Source organism: Python bivittatus, unplaced genomic scaffold, assembly GCF_059951505.1.
Source record: "Python bivittatus isolate LINGU-HERP-01145 unplaced genomic scaffold, Pbiv_v1 ctg000670_np1212, whole genome shotgun sequence".
NCBI classification, from domain to species: domain Eukaryota; kingdom Metazoa; phylum Chordata; class Lepidosauria; order Squamata; family Pythonidae; genus Python; species Python bivittatus.
The window spans coordinates 6,350,881-6,371,298 of record NW_028277094.1 but is presented as its reverse complement, the minus strand read 5'-3'; the positions used below and the strand labels follow the sequence as shown (position 1 = coordinate 6,371,298).

At 38.7% G+C, this 20,418-nt stretch overlaps 1 long non-coding RNA gene across 2 annotated transcripts in view; it reads right to left on the bottom strand.

The window, feature by feature from the left end:
* Positions 1–416: 416 nt before the first annotated feature.
* Positions 417–20,418, bottom strand: part of LOC148214427 (uncharacterized) — an 83,231-nt gene continuing 63,229 nt past the window's right edge. Inside the window, exons 2-4 of one of the 2 annotated variants that reach the window (XR_015798078.1) lie at positions 4,919–5,037; positions 3,235–3,406; positions 417–487 (exon numbers count right to left, since the gene is read on the bottom strand). This is a non-coding gene — a long non-coding RNA (uncharacterized LOC148214427). Of the gene's footprint in view, positions 3,407–4,918; positions 5,038–20,418 lie in introns of both variants that reach the window. The other variant, XR_015798077.1, reaches the window with a different exon arrangement.

Here is a 20,418-nt window from a genome sequence, read left to right as displayed (position 1 = left end):
CAGCTGTGTGAGAAGAGCAGCAGTGTGATTGTGAAGAACATGGGGACTGTCAAGGGAAGACCGTTGAGCCTTGCCATCTGGCAGGAGGGAGAAAATACCAGCTATGGAAGGGGACTTACAATGGCATCTGGGTCAAGGTGGGGGTGGCATGGAATCAACAGTGGCAAAATGGCAGATGAAACATCACAATGGCCACTTTTGAATATGCAAGTTGACACACTTATAAAGGGGTGGGACTCGCATTGCAGTGATCTGTCTGCCATCTTGCTGATCTTGAACCTATCCCCAGACACACCACCAGGAATGTAAGTTTTGAAGTAAAAATGTTTACAGTTGGTTCTTTCCTCAATATTTTGCTTTGTATGCCAATTAAAACATACAATGCTTTTGCTTTTATAAGGAAACACATTTATTTTCTGGGGCTTCTATGCTGTTCCAGTTCATCAGGATTCTGAGAGGCTTCCATTCCCTTCCTACAGTAAATGATCTAAAAATATAATCATGGTATAATAAACATCAGAAACAATACAGAATTACAACAACCTTACTGAAATGAAGAACAAAAAAGAACACCAAGAACAAAACATTCAATCCCAACCAAGGGTGGGGTTTCCAACTTATATTAAATCCTCTCCCGGGCTTTCTTTAAAGGTCATGTTTGATGGTTCTCCTAAGACATAAGAGGTGGGGGAATAGTCTGATCTTGGGTTTAAGTACTTGCTTGCAATCCTCTAGAAGGAAATAAAACAAATCAAAGTTCCCTTCAAGAACTGTTATATTTTGGGGGAGAATGGAGGAAAGGCAAGATCTGGAATTTTGACTTGTCACTGTTTGACTTGTTCATCTCTTACCTCTTGCTGGACCATTTTACTAAGTGGAAGAGTTCAGTAATTTATTATGCCCTTAAGATAAATACTCCATAATGGAAGAGTGTGGAAACCAGTCATGTCTTCGACACATTCACATGCAACAAGCCACTGATCTGTAGACAACTTCTGAAAACTCATATTTCTACAAGAATGATTTCTTTACCTAAAGCGCTGTTGCAATGCTTTGTGAATTATAACAAGACAAGATTTCAGGGCTGGAACTGTGGTCCAGTCATACCTGATCAACCTGTGATATCCTAGATGAAAACAAATGCCTTCTACTTTTCCCCTTCAAGGACCTAATTACAGTTAACTTATTTGTAGTAAACTTGATGGAACAGTTTGATACTTTAGACTGGTTTGCAGATTTCATAGTTAAACTCACTTCCTATTATTTTGAGTATATTTCCCCTCCAAAATATTATTCAGATGTATATGCTTCCACAAAACATAAATGCATTTTGGTACATTTAAATTTCCAAGAAAGAGAGCCAATGTTTGAAGAAACATGAAATCCACCCATTAGTTTGGTGGAATTTGCAAATGTCAATTGTCTTAACAATGCAGGTGTGTATTAGCGAGATAAAGCTAAATAGGATGGCTATAAGTTACCTCATCTTTTTTTTTTTAATTCTTTTCTGAAGTTATCTTTTAGATATCACAAAGCAAGCTCTGTAAAGAGTACCAGGGAGAAAAACGAGTAATTTAAAAATGAATCTACATTTGGACCTTTTCTGCCACTTTTCATCAGTCTGTGCTCAGTTTACATCTCTTCTCATCAAGGCTAGAATGTAATCCCCCATTTTTATTCTTCCTTTAGGAGTCTGGCAAGCAGTGTATGGAGCAGTTGCTTTTATCTCTTGGGAAAATGGTACTGATTATTCAGTAACCTCTACGTACTGCTGGATAAAGAAAAAAACCCTCAGTCATGTATCCCAAATGCCATAAAGATCGATAGGACCATCTGTTTCCTCTTCTCCTGTGATAATCTAATGGTGTCCCTCTGACACTCAGGTATCTAGAGCTGGTGTTTGCTACAGAAAAATAATATATCATCTAATTGAGAAACCACTTCCTGAGATTTAACATTGATTTAGTGCCAACTGATTACTAGGTATTATTAGTTCAGGTATAACATTTATTTTCAAAATATAGATGATATTGTTCATCTTTACCAGAAGTCCCTGAAGTTAGGCAAAGAGATGTTAAAGATGGATGGATGGGTAGGTGGGTGAGTGGTGCCTGCTTACCTATCCTTCATCTCAGTGTTCTCCTCCCTGGTCCCTCTCATTCTCTCTCTCTCTCTCATCTATCCAATAATTATCTATATTTCTACAAATATAGGAAGTCAATATCAATCTATCACTAAATGGATAGTTTAGGAATAGGGTATGGGTTATAATTAGAGATCTCTATCTATCATCTATCTATCTATCTATCTATCTATCTATCTATCTATCTATCTATCTATCTATCTATCTATCATCTCTCTCTCTCTCTCTCTCTCATCCCTTCCCCTTCCGTCCTTCCTTCCTTCCTTCCTTTTCCCTTCACCTCTCTCTTTCCTTTTCCTTCCCTTCCCATCTCCTATCTAGCTTTTTTTTTTTTGTGGAGATGGCAAAGAGTAGAATTGGAGGTGTAGCTGTTTCCGTTACACAGCTTTCTATTATTTGGCCCTCAATTCCACTGTCTGATTAAGGCCCCTCAAACAATGATGTATATGTTGCATTTTTATGTATTCATTTTATTCCTTCTTTATTTCATCCTTTAGTATTATCTCCAAAGCAGCAACTCTAGAAGGAGATAAGACCAAGAGATATTGATTAATTCATTGGATGAGCTCTGTGCTGAATGATAACTTGAATCTGGATTTCTCCAACCCAAATATGACCTCTTGACAACTGCATTGCACTGGCCGTCAAAGGCTCAGCCTCTTGTTAGACAGAGGAAGTCCTGGAAGGCATTGCCTAATTATAGTATCACTTTATAAAAAGCCACATGGCCCCGCATCTTCCTTTGACTAGTCACACTTCTAGAAACTGGGAGACCATGAGTTCTAGTCCCACGTTAGGCACCTTTCATTTCTCCTAATACAACTCTATCTCCTTGACCTAACCATGCTAAAGAAAAACACCCAAATATACTTCAGATATGAATGTATAAATATTTATATATTTTTATATCAATACATCTATAGATGTGTGTGTGGGTGTGCATGTGTGCAAGTTTGTATGAAAGTTTAGGCTGATTGTTGAAGGTTTCAACACAAGTTTTCAATTTTGCGTTTTACCAATTTCCATGCAAACACATTAAAGAAGAGCTTGTAGGCACCACTTCTTTTCTATATCTCCAGTTCTGTGCATACCTTTCTTCACGGCATACCAACATCAGTACTTGAAAAGAAATTGCATTTTCTTGCCAGGTCTCCCATCCCTGTTGTGTAGCCTGTACATCAGAAGTATCCTGGCTGGAGCGTAGCAACGGTGAATTAGTCCCAGTTAATTGTTTTGAATTCTAAATTTCCAAAAGAGTGAAAGCTAACATAAAAGGTGGGGGGGGGGGGAGGAGAGAAAAGGCAATATTTCAGAGTAAATGTCAATATAAGATTTCATTTCATGCTAAGGTCAATTCTTTCATTCCTGGGGATCAGTTTGAACTGGGGCTTACCTTTGTTATCTCTCTAGAAACAGATAAATTGAGGTGCTAATCCATTTGAATGAATATCTCCTTTCGAAGAAGAAATAAGAATCCATGTTGGTGTTTCCCCAGACATTTATAACATGTTCCAAAAATAAATCTGTCCTTCTTAAAGATCAGTCCTTAACTCTTCTGGAATATAATAGCCATAATATAGACATGCATATCCTTACATCTACTTAAACCAGCTTTCCCCAAACAGACACCATTCAGATGTGGGATTGCAACGCCAGAATTCCTGTACCAGCATAGCTTTCAACAGCCTTAACATGTCTAGAAAGCAACTATTCGGAGAATGATGCCTGGAATCAATGATATGTCAATTCTGCATTAGACTGTAATCAGTATACCTTCAATGTTACTCCTGAAGTTATGTGGGAATGTAGACCTTCGATAACATTACTTGGTGGACATATTCATTGAAAACTGAAGAGAGATAACAGGTGGGGGAAATGAAGAATGGGGAGGCTAATTCAGCTGACAGATAGATAAATAGATAGATGGATGATAGCTAGATGGCTAGGTAGCTAGAATTTCTGTCAGCACATTAAAATATGTAAGTACCTAATCAACAAATTAAAAGTTAAGGAAGAGTTTTACTGCCCGTGATGGTACCAGCCGCATAGCCAGCTATCTGAAAACGAGATGTGCTCTCTGTCACACATGGCAGTCACTGTTGAGTGCCCGTAGCCCCCAATAATGCATTTCTTTGCTAAAAGTATATTTTGGGGTCATTAATACTATACAGTGTAAGCACACAAAATGTAGCAATTTTCTTCTTCAGATAGCAATGATTAGAGGCTATATTAGTGGTAGTTTGCAGTGACCTTGATCATAATGTGCATAAGTGATCAAAGGTCATTTCAACCCACAAATTAACTTAAGTCTAGTGATAATGTATATTTGCAGTTCAGGGAGAAGAAATGGTGCTGTATTTTGGATCTCAACATGAACATGGTTTGAAGCTTACTTTGAAGTGGAATGCATTCATATATAATGCTCAAAATTAGATCACGTAGTAATGTCATCCAGTTCTTTGTTTAATAAAAGTTTCTGGAACATTAGATATGCTGTCTAGAGTAGCCGAACATGGTGTATTTCTTCAAGGTGTTGTGATTAATTTAAAGATGTGCAACTGATGGCTTTCCAGATGTTACAGTCCAGCTCCCATCAGTTCAAGTCAATATGGTGAATTGTAGGCAATGGGTGCAAGTTGCAGCTGAACATCTGGAGGGCCAGGTGTTTAGTTCCATTCATTTCATTGGGTGGCTATGCCCTTGACTATGCTAGTCGGCCATGTTCATTTCCAAAAACTCAATTCCATCCCTCCACAGGATTTTGAATCTTCTTACCTTGTGTTGCCAACTTTCTTGAGGTTCATGGGAGAGGGTTGGAAACATAACAGTTCTGAGGAAGTTGGTGGTACCATATGGAACATACATTTATCAGCACTTAGCCCCGTATTTTGTTCCTGAAAGAGAGCAGTCAAATGCTTCCATTAAATGCACAGGCTGAACACATGAAGGTTATTCCTCCCTTGGTTTGCCTTTCAGCAATTAATACTAATTAAAATAGCACAGCTACAGTTCAAGGAACTTCTGGAAGACTTGCAGCAAAGCAGTGATGGTGGTACCCTATGAAGTATGTAGCAAGTGATGTCATGAATATAAACATGATAGGCTCCACAGAGATCTATGGGCATTGCACCTGGCAAATAGGACCTGGAGCAAGAAGTTGTACAGTGGAGAGTTTTCCTTTAGCTAGCAAACTAGCCTTGAGTTTTTCCAGTTTCATCCCCACACCCAAACTGCTTCCTGTGATTGTCAAGCAAACTCAGATGTAATAGTGAACTTCTCTCTCTCTCTCTCTCTTTTTTTTAAATTGGGAGGGGGGCAGGGGTGCTTCTGCAATCTTTGATATGTCCCTAATATCTCTTGGGGATGGTTGGCATTCTTTGGCTAGTTAAGAGCAGGCACTTAGTCTATAGGTATTGTGCCTTATTGCATGATGTTGTTAGATGTTTCTCAGCTGCTACAAAATTTTCTCTCATTTCCAGGTCTTCTAGCATGTCCTCATGATAAACATGGCTGATGCTGTAAATTAAAGATTTATTTTTCCCCTGCTGGTTTTATAAATCCTGTTTCCAATCCATTCCTGGCCTCCGACGGACATTCCCTAGAGGTTGTTGAAATCCTCTTACCAATGATGAAGAAAAGGACTTTGGCACTGAAAAAACGTTTTTTTTTTTTCTGCTGATTGCATGTCTGTGATCACAGAGTCATTCTTTAAGATCAGCTCTCAGAAACAGACTGCTGATTTATCACTTTTCAGGTTGGAAGGAGGCAATAAAAAGACTTATCTGACAGAAATTTATAGCAACTCTTTTCTCCCACAGGTCAAATCAGAACAGAGACTTCAATGCTACCTTTTGTGATTTAATTCCAAAATCTTAGCCATGGTAGGCACCTTTAGTAAATCTACTGTAACAATTGCTCTAGACTGTCTTAGCATTAAGTTTTCTTGTCCTCAGATTTACTGCATAATAGCTAAATGGGTGTTCAGTTTCCACTGAGAAAATGTGTTAGCTTCTCAGAAGTCTCCACCCTCTTTGCGGACAGAGACATTGGGGAGAAGCATGTTTACTGAAGAAGCAATGTTTTAATTGCGTTGATGTGGGAACAACAAACAATTAGCAATTTATTTCAAGGAAACTTTTGTTAAACATGTGCACCAAAATGTACACACTGAGTTATTTTTAATTGTTCACTATAATTTATCAAGTGGGGAGGGGGGGAAACTGGAGATAAAGGGCCATATAAAATGACATAAACCAGAGACAGATTTTATTCACCCATCTTTTGGTGCAAAGGACATATTTTACCCTGGCAACAGAGTAACCTAATAGCATTCAAACTTAAATTTATCACATTATGTCTGGGGTCACGCAGCACGCTAAATTCTAAGCTCAAGTTCACAAACATAATTGTGTGTTACATAATACGCTACACCTGAACATTTGTGCCTAGCATGTTGGCCTGGATTGCACAATATGCTTAAACAAAAGCTGGATTTCCATCACCAACCCTAAGTAGCCAGTCACATTTTGCTGTACTCTAGTGTGTTGTTATGTTCTTAGAAACAACAACAGTGTCCTTCTTGTCTCCTCCCCATTTTTTCCTCTCTCTCTCTTGTTTATTCCTCTAAGATTGACATTAGCAAGAGTTCCTCACATTCTGAGAGTTAACTTGCTACTTTTAGCTGGCTTTTAGGAGTATGTTTCTATATAATGAGTCTTATTCTTTGATATGAAAACACAAAAGAGAAAAGGGGGAGTCTATATTGTTTAGCAAATTGTATTCACAAGCAATACAATTGATCGTTGCTTCTGTGTAGCATCACCTCGGCTAGTTGTATGCATAAGTAGCCTTGGGGAAGTATGTAAATGTCCTCTATTCACTCAGTGCTCTTGTAAACATTCTTCTGCTGAATGGCACCTTAGTCACCCTCCTCGAAAGCCTTGCTCGTCGGTCTCTCCATCAAGCCCACTTTGATTCAAAGGCCATCGTTCGTTCAGAAAAGCAGAGGCAACCTCAAACCTTTAATGTCAGTTAGGAAACAAACAGGGACTCTAACAAGTGGTCTTTCCATTCTGTTTCAAATGAGAAACAATGCATTCATTTGTTGAGGGGTTGGTTTTTTTTTTTCTTTCTTAACAAACAGGCTGTACTTCAGCTAAGGAGAAGCTTCAAAGCATGACTTAATATGGCCTATCCATTTTCCTTATCTAGCTAACTGAGATTCCTGCGGAGACCCCATCAACTCCACCAAAACCCCCACTTCCTAGAGGGTGAAAACAGTGCTTCAAAACACTGTTGGTAATTTGAGGCAGAGGGTCAGTACCCTTTGCTTTGTTCTCACATTTCCCATTGGGACACAGCAACTCAGACCAATTGGCTCCACTGAGAGGTACCATCCTAGATATTCCTGATGGAAAAGGGTAGAAGAGCTAGCTTCTTTGGGAGCTGCTACTTAAAGTCAGAATTCCGTAATATCTGGAAGTTTGGTGTTCTAACAAATCAGCCAATAATAAATGCAGAGATAAACCCTATCCACATGCCATTTAAAAGGCATAACTCAAAATCAAGGAAGGAAACAAACAACCCAGAGCACCTCTTCCCAGCAACCAATACCTAGATAACCAAGAAACAGCAACAAATAACAACCAGTGAAGAAACAATGCCCTAATTAAGGCACCATTAAGGAAGACACCATACCCCAACCAAGACTGGCTGGACTTATACAGAAACAACCAGTAAACTTCACCCTCCATGCACTGATGATGTTACTTACCCTGGTAATGAAATGTACATAGAAAAGCAATCAAGGTCAAAGCATACCAAGAATCCAATTTAAAGATTTCTTGGTTCTTTGAGATGATTGCACTCAAAGCCAACATTATTTGTCTCTCTTCCTTTCCAATATGCATAACCATTTTACTATGCACAGTTGACTGTGTGCAATTTTTCATAGTCAATTACAATTTGGGAGGTCCTTTTGTGTAGGCTTTGGGGAGTATTTTCTTGTGGTATACACAATTGTGTCTTTAAGTTGTATCACAGTATTTGATGTCCATGTTCATTTATTTCTCTGGAGAGTTTATTAAACCAAGGCTAAATGGTTCCCCTACTGCAGATTCTATTAAATTAAATACATTTCTGCCCATTTAATCCAGGTTTGGTCTCCAGACTGTGTTGAAGAGGGAGCTATTATACAGTGTATAAAAAAGTAAAAGAAAATTAAAAAAAACACCACCACCCCGCCCTGAAAAAAAAAGCAAAGAGAGAGACAGGGCCAAGTAAATAAAACCAAAGGGAAATAATTCAGCAAATATTGTAATCTCTCAAAGTCAGTCCTGTAATAACAGAGCTTTTCAGGATTCCCATTCACCTATGCTGTTCAATGCACTAAGAATATTTTGGGTTATAAGTTCAGATATAGGAAGTGTCCTAAATATCAACTGGTGATGATTCCAAAATGCTATTTTTTGTGTTCAAGAAAGGGAAAGAATGATCTTCATTCTCTGTTTACATCATCATGGATACCTTGTACACCAGAAATGTGGGCCTTTAGAATGCCATAGAAGTCATATATTTTACAGATATTAATAAAATTTTGAGGTGCATGATCTCTACCCAGCCATATTTTTAAAAGTCCAAGAACCCTGATTTTATTGAGCAGAGAGTGCAATGACAAAGTGTTTTAATAACGCTAGATATTACTCTCCCCTGTTCATTCTTTCAGGAGATTGATTTCTTTTTGAGCTGTTCAATTCCCTAGTTTTTAAATGCAAGAGATCCCCATCAGATGCAAATTGTATGAATTGTTACCTGGGTAGGACAATAATTTGCAAATAAGATTACAATATTTGAGGTTTTTTTTTTTATTATCACTCTGAATCAGATTATAAATAGCCTATGAACTGTAAATAACTTGCGCTGTAACATTAATATTAACCATTTGAAATGGCATCCGTATCTGTATGGAATATTTTTTTGTTTTAAATCTAACCACAAAGTGAGCTAAATACTACACTAAGAAAAAAAAAACCCATGGTCAAAATTATCCTAGGAGATACATACCAAAGGTCGAGGCATACGGAATTCCAAATCAGAAGTTACCTGCCCTCATCCTATCAAGATGGAAAGTAGTAAAGAAGCATTATCCTTTCTCTCCCTTTCTTCCTGGACCTCTTTTCCTGGCATTTCTCCTTCCCTGGTTTTCCAAGGGTGGAAAATAAAAGTTCTGTATTTCCAGAAACTGGGGGAAATGACAAAGCTTTGAATCTGATGTGCTCAAACCTTCTTCTGATCCAGCTGACGTGTCCCGGGAACTTCTCATATTTTTCTCTTCCACTATGTAAGGACTGATGTCCAACCACCAAAGGAATATTGCCCAAGAGGCTTTGAAGACAGAGCTTCTTTTCTATCTAAGGAGTTTTTACTCTAATCCAGAAACAGAAGAGAAATGAAATGAACTCTGGACTTTATACCTCTGTCCTTCTGTTCACCATTGTTCACCTGGCATGCTGGTGATGGTGAAGCAAGCAGAAGAGGAGATATGTCTTAGTCTCCCTGGTGCCTGGTTCTCTGTTGGGGCTGAGAGCTAGGAATTAGGAGCACTGGGAAATGGATTTATTTATTTTATGCAATTTGGCTACCGCCCTACTCCAACCAACTCTGGGTGGCTCACAACAATAAAATAACATACAAAGCAACAAAATCCAGAAGATGAACAAAGCAAGTGCAAACATAACTATAAAAGAATCACAAGATGGTAGAACTTTTCCCCAACTTACTGACAGAATTTTGCTTTTATTAAAGCGGCTGCTGAATATTAATGTATAGTCCCCATCCAGTATTCTCTGTCTTTTAACATCAAAAGATTGGAACTTGTTCCTTATATTGCTAAGGAGCTATTTGAGGGAGAGTTGGACAACTGTCCCAGGATCAGGGGCCACAGCCAGCTGAAAAACTGTAGATGATGTCACCAGAAGGAAAGTGATGTCATAGGAAGGGCCATGGCAAATTTTCAGCTTCTTTGGGGGATGTTTTGGTTTGTTTCTAAGGATGAGAAAGTGGGAAGGAAGGCTTAAAAAGCTCCCTACACAGGACTTGAAATCACACAGCCAAAATGTAACAGCAGGTAGGGGTATGTTGATGAAGATTCTCCATCATCCAGGTGGAATTATCTGGAGGTTGAGTCATGGCAACTAGATTTCTTTTCTTTTGGTTAGATACGTTTCACTGCTTGTCCATGCTGCTCTTTCATTAGTCCCCAGGAAGATCAAGACCACTTCACAAGTTCGCCAGGGAGGCAGCACTTAACAACCCACCTGGGGATGAATGAGGGATTAGGAGCAAGACATCCACATCCCAAAGACTCTACTAATCACCTCTCCTATTGTCCCTTCAAGGAGCCCGTCTGTTGGTGAGAAATGCAGCCATCCTGGAAGACATTTATGGGGTCCCCCCAACCAACTTTCTAGACTGAAGAAGCTGCTTGGACAAGCAGCAAAACATATCAGATCAAAAGAAAAGAAGTCCAGTTGCCATGACTCAACCTCCAGCAGGTAGGGGTGAGAATTAGTGTGTTCCCAGAGACTTCCTGCTTCCCTCTCATTCTTTTTGTCAGAGAAAACAAAAACTGCAACACTGAAAATCATGCATTTCATGATCTCAAAGGCTTAGAGGGGGTTCTGACTGCAGGTGATGATCCACTCTGATTTTAAGCAAGCCACACTTAAGTGAAACACCAGGAAGTGATCAATGCAGTTTGTTGCCAATGAAGAAAATAGTTTTGCTTTTTGCTTCACTGAAACAATAGCCTCAACCCAGCTCTCTCCCAGATGCCTTTTCTATTTATTGGGGGCAACGTTTAAGAAATTATAGCTTTCATTCCAGCTTGGGGTGGAAACCACATCCAGATTTCTTCCTCACACAAGCTCAGCCTTGGCATTTCATTTTAATTATTCCACAGGTATAGACACCATGAAACGGCCTTTTTTAAAGAAGCCGCTTTCAATAAATGAAACCAGGATACTTGGTAATTTTACTCTGATCCCGTTTACCTTTAAAAGGGACTGAGCACATGGTTCAGATTAGCCAGCAATATTGTAGTTGCTATGACTGCAAAGTGGCCCGTAAACCGCCACTCTTCCACAGCCCTCGTAAAGGCCATCATAAAGTTGACCATTACCATCCCACAGAGACAGAGATACAGAATTTAATGAATACAAGTAGACTTTCCGACTTTACATCAATGTTTAATGTCAGCCAAGGGGTAATCTGTAAAGTATTATTAATTGCTGTGCAAGGCAAAGGATGAGATAGATCTATACAATGTGTAATAATTTAAATAAGGAAGTAATGCAACTAATCAGTGATAGTGTGAAATGCTGTCGAATGGTTTGGAACTGAAGTGTTAGGCTTTCACCACACTGGCCCATAAGACGGAGACATATTTTCGTGGCTGGCTAGAGGTACACTCTCGGCAAGCTAACTTTCCCATGAGTTCTGTGCCTCTGTCTGTTTATGCTTTATATGTTTCTAGAAGAGTCGAAACAGAAGAGAATAGGATCAGTTGGATTAAAGAAAGGTGTCACTATTCTAGGATCCCGTTTCCATCAATGACTCACCAGATGCCGAGGGAAGTCCAAAAACTTGTTACAAAGGCACAAACCTTCTCTTGCTGTTCTTTTTCCAGTGCTGAGTATTAAGGGCCACATGGAGATCTATAGTCATTTATATGTAATAGGTATTGACAAGCTTATAAGTTCATAGTAGGCATGAAGGGCAATTTTATAAACTATTTCCGTTGTTTGATAGTTTAGTCAACACTTGTGAAAATAATTAAAGGCATTTGTGCAACTTATATCACTGTAATGTGAGAACATTGTCCCTATTGTTCTATTAAATCATGAATTAAATTATTGTGGGATGGGAGAAATATCCTTTGCAAGTTTTCTTTATAGAATTTCTAAGGCTTCTGAGAATTGGGAAGGAAATCCTTCCTTCCTTCCTTCCTTCCTTCCTTCCTTCCTTCCTTCCTTCCTTCCTTCCTTCCTTCCTTCCTTCCTTCCTTCCTCCTCCCCTTCCTCCTCCCCTTCCTTCCTTCCTATACACTGTTATAAACTTTGCCTTCCACAAAGTCAACTGTCACATCTTGGTATCTGTGAATTCATGATTTGAGTGAGATAAATCTCCAGAATGAAAAGTGTATTTGTCATGTCAGATTAGCTGAAGTGAAAGATTAGGGAGCTGGGGTACTCAGATCCACTGAAAATGATCAATGGAAAAATAAATCCAAATATACTAAACAAACAAACCCTTGTCTCTCAGTTACTGTATTATGATTAACTAAGCATTTAATCTCTGCCATGATTTTGAGATTTAGCCTGAGCAGAATTCAGTCTCTGCCTCTGTCTTTCTCTCTTTCTCTCCTGGGGCTTGTTCTTATCATTCTTGTTGGATTGAGAAATAAAAAATAGTAAATTCTTCTGCACAGGGGAAGGTACAAGTAAACAGAAAGTATTGCTCCTGATGCAATGATAGATGTCTCCTGCAATTTATCTCTGCTGAAAGATTTGCAATCCAAATAAACTGTATTTCAGCTGGATTCATCACAGATAAACTAAGGCTGCCATATCTGGGTTGCAAAGATTCACACGGCCACTGGAGGGCGGCAAAGAGAAACAGAAAATTCTACACCTTTGCTGCCATCTTGTGGGCATCTAGATTTTTCAGCCTAGTTATGATGGCTATATGATCAACCTTATCAAGTTACACTCTAGAAAAGGTTGCAGTTTCTGGTAGATTTTGGTAGGTGGAATATCTTGTCACAGTGCTTCCTCCAAATTTTATTCACTGAAAGATGTTCCTTGTGGAAGAAGAACTGCTAGTTAATATCAGCCACTCCTGAAGTGGTTGGACAATATTTTGATCAGCTATAAAAGGCCTTCCTACATTCTTAGCTTCATCTTTAAAATACATACATACATACACACACACACACACACACACACACACACACACACACACACAAGGGGTTTTGTTCTAATTTCATGCTTTTTATGCAGAATTTTCCAATTCCTCAAAATTTTCAATTAAAAGGAAACAGGAGGCAGGTGATGGGAAAGTCATCTGTATGAATAATTCTAGTTTTGGGCTAGTTGAGATAATAAATTTGCTTGAATTAGATTCAAGTGGTTTCTTGCTAGGCTTGGAAAGAAGGAGACAGAAGTTCTCAGGTTCACTAGCTGGAACTAATCCAGACAGTTGCCAGGAGTCAAAACTGACTCAAAGGCATGCACGCACACACGCGCACACAGACTTCATTTCTGGTTATATTATTGCTTGACTTATTTCTGGATATATTTATTGTAAGCATTTGGTTCCATTGTTTCACAAATGAACAAGAGTAATCAGAGATGGACTCATTATTACAGACAAGTACCTCCAAATTTTATATGAACGAAACTTCTCAAACATCCAGAATCTGACCTGGCCTGACCAGACATCTGAGGGCTGTACCTAAAATATATACTACTATCTATAAAAATATATTCACAGTTTCAGTAAGAAAGGAAGACACTGTGATAGAAACATGAACAATGTTTAGATCTTTTTACCCCAGCTGACTTGCTTTGTGATTCCTATTCCACTTCACTAAGGAGGAGGAGAAACCTAACACAGAGAAGGCCCGCCTTCTGGACCCTGCCAGTTGAAGTTCTTTCACTGAGGGGGTCCGAAGCATGCCCTCTCTGTGTGATCGGGTGGGATGGGTTGAAGTCATGGCGGAGAGGCGGTCCCTTAGGTAGCCTGGTCCCATGCCATGTAGGACTTTAAAGGTGATAACCAACACCTTGAATTGGACCTGGAAGCAAACTGGTACCCAATGCAGCTCGCAGAGCAGTGGCGTTACATGGGCCCTCCTTGGGGCTCCAAAAATAGCCTGCGCGGCTGCATTCTGGACCAGCTGTAGCTTCCGGATACTCTTCAAGGGTAGCCCCATGTAGAGTGCATTGCAGTAGTCTATCTGGGAGACAACAAGGGCATGAGTGACTGTTCAAAGGGCATCCCAATCCATGTTACCCAGCAACCCAATTATTTGTAATGTTCAATGGCCATAACAAAATGCCATCAAGGCCAGACTTAAGACTTCAATTCACTGCTATATTTTTCGGTGGACATTTTTAGTTCTGCAAGAGATATTCTGCTGTTTGGCAGAAAACAAGTGTCTGTGGAATAAAAAGTCCACATGGTTCTTCACTCAGCAGTGTTCTTAAGTCATTGCCTTTACACCCAAAGACCTGTTGACAGCAAGCATCCATGACTTATGCTGGCTCCATGAAAAGAGGGACCTAAGAATTCTCTCTTTGATTCCTTCAGAAGCCATTTCACTATTTCCCTTCTCTACTAATTTATCTAGCCACTCTGTTGTTGGAGAGAATGGAGGTCAAGCAAGAGTTCTCATTGTCACCAAGAACGACCTGAGAAGCATCATGCCTGCTTACCTTTGAGGTTCAGAATGAACTTTTATTTCTGATATGACAAATGGCTCCTCCATTTTTGGCTCACCTCCTCTAGGCTAGACTTCTATATTTCAATTTTTCAATTTTTTTTTTTTAAATAGAGCCCTGGGTAACTTCCCTCCTGTCTAATGACTGCTTGAGAGGATTCATAGTTACAGAAAATCCATCTTTTAAATGGCCGTGAACATGGCTTTCAGAATCTCAAGGTGACCACCTCAGTCTTTACTGATTGAATATGACAAGCTACTTTCCTTCTTTGTGGGGCTCGAGACTCCTCCCCTGAAGATTAATGACAATTTTACTCCTTTCCTTAAGGTGGAAAAGGGAGAATGCAAAATGTTCTTGGAAGATGGGGGGGGGGGAAGTGTGTGTACATATTGGTTGTTTGAAGGGAAGTTATGGCTTCTTCAAAATTCCCCTCCACTGATTTTGGTGAAGAATTGGATTATGGCTGTTAATGATGAATTAAACATGCTTACAATGACCTTGTATTGCTACTCTCTTGCCCTGGCCTGCCTGGGTATGTTGCAGTTCTTAAGATTTACTGTAGTTTGTTCTTCTGGAAGTTTCAATAAAGCAAGTAGCAGAAAAAACTACTCCAGATCCTTTTGCTTATTCAGTAGAAAATACACAATGAATTTCTCCCCTGCAGTTTCAGATTACCCAGTCACATTTCTTGAGTGGAATGGATGGATTATGGATTTGATATTCTTCTCTTCTGTGTCATTTCTTCTCTTTTCCATATTTTGCAGACTGTTCTCCATGCATACTCACAGTGACTTTCAAACCTATGTTTATTTCCTTCTTTCTGCCTAACTGCTGTGTGTTAGGGCCTTGATGAAATACTGCAATGAAATAAAATGAAATAAAACCAATCATATTCTTGATGTGATTGCCCACATAATTGCATCAAGATTTTCATGTGACATTTTGTCAAAGCGTGTATGTGCCTCCTTGTGGGAAAAGCAATCTTGACTTAATCATATGTGATGTTTGTGGGTTTCTTCCCCCCTTGGGAGCTTTCAATGTGCTACACATTAATGTGCATTTCAGAGCATAAAGAGGATAAGAATTGCAAACCAGCAGAAAATGGAAAGCTGTGAAGGATTTCATAGCTTTCTTGATACTTACACACTTCTCAGAACAATATGGGCTGAAGTACAATTTCACAATTCCTAACCTCATCTTCTTTAGTAAATCCAAAAATGGAAGGCCCCCATATAGATTATCATTTGATTTAGGATTTCCCTTAAACTAATCAACATCTTGGGTTCTGGATTATTGTAGAAAGTTAAGAACTTTATTTGTAACCACCAAGGTAACTTTAGGTTCAACAGACTTCCTGAACTGGAGTGTGTGTGTGTGGGGGGTTGTCTTAAAGTAATGGTCTCAGGGCGGTTTCTTTAGATGTTCTTGTCCTTCTATGCCTTGTATGGTAGAAATAGTAATGGGGGATCTGTGATAGAAACACAAGAATAGAGGGAGAAACCTTATACTAGTTTATTACATACTTTTGTATATTTAATCAATTTTCCACTTCAGCCTTCTCTAACAGAGCAACCACCTAAATTCTCAGCCACAGTGGAGGACATCAAGTTGAAAAAAATCTAGTCTATTCCCAGGGCCTAAGACTGAGAAGTCTTTTTCTTCTTCTTCTATCTGAACTTTGATCTGGAGATGCCACAGGCTGAAGCTGGAACCTTTGACATTCAAACTAGATGGAATACCTTTGAGCTATGGTGCACTGCAATGGACTTCTATACACTTCTCACCTGGTTGGTAGAGTTGATTGGGTACAGAGAAAGGATCCCAAAAGCTCCTCTCAAATAAATAAATATTTCTCACTTGATCAGGATGATTCTGAGATAGCGATTCACGTCAAGTTGCAGCAAACTCCTCTGTTTGCCAAAGCAATTGCAAATGACTGCTGATAAGTACATATAAACTCCCAATTTAACCCAGTGCTCTGAATCAGGGAAATAAGATGGAATTTATTTATTTATTTATTTATTTATTACAATCACCAATGCAAAGTTGGTTATATCAGCTGCTCTAGACAGACCTCACTATACTCATTAATTCCCCCCCCCCCCCCACACACACACACATACACACTTTCTCAAAAATCAAGCCAGCAATAATTTGGTCACAGGAGGTTAAAGTAGTATAAGATGTCAGGTTGCCAAGATAACTTTTCAACTTATTTTCTTTGCATTGAATACTCTAATGAATGTATATCTTCAGGCAAAAATAAAACAATTCCTTAGGAACTGAAACATTTCACAATGTAGGAATTGGTACCAACACTGCAGTGCAACAATTGCATTATGGGTTCCAATTGGCTTAAAATAAGCCCTAGTGACTTCAATAGGGCTTACTCTCAGGTAAGAGAAATAAGCCTTAAACCTTCATGAAATTTCATAAGTTACTAAAATATCTCTTTCTTTTCTGTTTCCTTGCTAGATATTAGTCCTGAAGTACCTGACTAGCACTGTTTGTCATAAAATACCTAAAGCAAAGAACTGCTGTAAGCATTTCACAATCATAAGCAGAATGAGAAGATATGAGTAATAGGGTTCATCACCATCACACTTCAGGCTCACATGGAAGTCAGACCAATGTATTTGCTAAAGGCATGATGAAAAGGAGGGGAGAGGAGAAAGTAAAAATGAAAGATATTGTTCTACAAATTCAGCTATAAAAAGCTGAAATCACAAGATTCACTGAATTGAAGACTCACCTTGATCTACATAGGCATTATATCACCAAGACTGTGTGCTTCTTACTAAAGGATCAGCCTAGTGAAATTCCCATGAGTGTCATAAAATTTTGCACCACTGCAATCACCATTAGAAGTTGTTGGGGTTGATTTATATACAGTCACCAACATTTTTTCAACCGCATGCTGAAGTCCAGCTAATGACTCTTATCCTTGCTGAATTATTTTCATGTAGTCTGCTTTAATTTCATGTTAATTTTTTGGTCTATGACCATGTGACAATTTTTTAAAAAAATCACTGCTTATTTTCTGGAGAAGTTCATAAGTAAATTAAAAACAAAACCAAAGCTCTGACTTATTGATTTGAATAATGGCCAACTGAATACATCCTGTAACCCACAATAATCTCATCTGTGGTAGCTGGTATTTGTTATCCACATTAATACAGTGCCAGATCTGTCCTCAAATATTCTCAGAGTTTCTTTTCCTTATAAAAATGATGTTTATCATTTTCTGTTACATCTTTAGGTGCTTCCAGATTTCTTATGCTGTGAAGCGGTACAGCACCCTGTTCGTGTACCAGAACCTCCCTCAGATGACTTCCTTGGGATTTAATAGAAGAATGGGATGCTGAGGAGGCTACAGATCAGTAGAGAGATGGGGGTACATTGGAACACAGCACATTGACGTACCCCATTCAGCTACCTCATGTCTAAGATAAATGCCATGTGCCTGCTTATATGCTATTCATGAGAAATTCACCAAAATGTTCTTTAAAAAAGAAAAGCAATGTCTTTTCCTTCAGACTGAAGGTTGAAAAACTGCAGAAGACAATACTGTACTAGGCAGAATATTAGGCCAACATCATTGATACAAAATATCTTTTCCTACATCTATTTAATTGCATTTGAAGGATATCCATGCAAGTATTCACCATCACATCTTGTACCAGTGGGCTCTATATTAATTACCTTTTGTAGGGAGCAGTACTTTCTTCGTTAGTCTGGAAATTCCTATCATTCAGGACAGACTCAACAGCGACACACTTTAGACAACACAAAATCCCATCCTAAAGAAAATATCCGTGGCTCCACCCACTTGCTAGGTAACATGCACACAGCACTGCTAATAGATTTGCACCTGATTTATGCCTGCTATTAAAACTCTAAGAACAAATTAATCCTTAGTTTATCCCTTAATGATTTCCTGTCAATTCCTATTTCAACACGTATTTCTAAACTGAAACCGACTAGAGTGGAAAGCAAAATCTGATATGAATTTGAAGGGTCCTGCGAAGTCAAAACATTTTGAAGCGTTTTGAAGTTTATTCAGATGCACAAATTTGGTTTAGTGCAGATATTTGAAGGGGGTTTTGCTCCTGGTTCTTTCCTTCAAATTTTTGCATTGCCTGTCCCTGATTATTTGTCCAAATAAAAATGATTATTTGTCCAATCCTGTCATGGGTCCTTTAAACCCATGAAAGTGCAGGTTTTTAAAGGTAAACTTTTTCCTTTATTTGTCTATCTCCCCCCCCCCCACTCCCCCCCCCCCAATTTGTCTTCTTTCAAAGATTCAGGCACAATATTAATTGAAGCCAATTTCAGTTTGAAATTCCTTTCTGAGAATGTTGTGGCAAATGGTTCTGTTCTTAATTTCATAGCTATTTCCCAATGAGCTTGAAAACAGTATTTGCTGATTCACTGGCATTATTGTACCAATTGGTAATAAATGAATAGGTTTTGCTCATTATAGTCGAAAGTATTTAACGGATGGCCACACTATATTGTATTTAACCTTTTTGAAGATCTGCCTTCCAATTTTCTGCCTCATAAAGGTACTCAGGTTTATTTATGATGATATCACAGAAATAGGCTTCTTGAAATGAAGAAACCACTCAAATGTCATATGTTATTGTCTCTGTCCTCAGAAATACATTGTTTCCTGGTGTCTTAAAAACTTAGGACATTTACAAGAGAAAATAGATTTTCTGAAGCACAAAACTTCTTCCTCAGGTGTAGGCCACGTTACATTTGGTCAAGGGTCACAGTGGACTTTGGGGCCACCAGATTACCCACTAGGTATATACTGTATATTAATATGCACAGGATGTGATGGGACATCCTCAAGTCCTGGAAAAAAAATACTTTGTAAAACTCTTTATCCCATGCTTTACTTGTTTATTTATAAGTCCTATTGATATTCGACTCTCCTACTAGGGTGATTTATCCCTGCAGCCATCTTTCAAGTTAATTTTGGCTGAGTGTATAGCGACTAATCCAAAGAAAGATTATCCTGGAAATTATGTGGGTTTGAAGTTGGAATCATTCCAGCAGGCAGGTCTTTATTAATGCAACTATAGAAACAAGCACACAATCTAATTGGTCCATTATTTTAATCAGCCCTTGTGTTATAAACCACAATATGAACAACAACAACAAAAAAGCTAAGTTATTTAATGGGGAGAAAACTCCTCTGCTTATCTGTGACTAGAGTTAAATTCACACTGTCTTGTTTAATCAGTGCTTTGCACTTAGATGCAATAGGAAAATAATGCTTCTTTCTGCACATATTCAGTCAACACCCAAAGCTGTCTTTAGGCACTCCTTCCAAAAGCATTTCCATTGGATGGTCCTGGACAAAACATCTATTTTTTTTATGCATTGCCCAAAGTATCTCATCCATATCCAAAAATATGGAAGATTTCTATCCCTTTGGGTGTCTTCATGGGTACAAGATCTCCACCTGATTAGTAATAGAACATCAACAGACTTTCAATTAACAAAGGAAAGTTTTATGTATATTTTTACTCTGAAGTTCAATACAACTCAAAGATGCAGAGACAAGAGTCTAAAGCAGGCACATTACAAAACAAATATACAGAGGAAGAAGATGTAGGAAGCAAGGGCAGTATTCTGTAGTCCTCTTGGTCACAGCCACTTTCAAGCCTTCGTACAATTGTCTCAGTTGTGTTAGTGTTTATACAATGTTTGGTCTTTCTATGGATGCACAGGCACTGTGCACTTAATGAGGTCAGAGGGTTACAA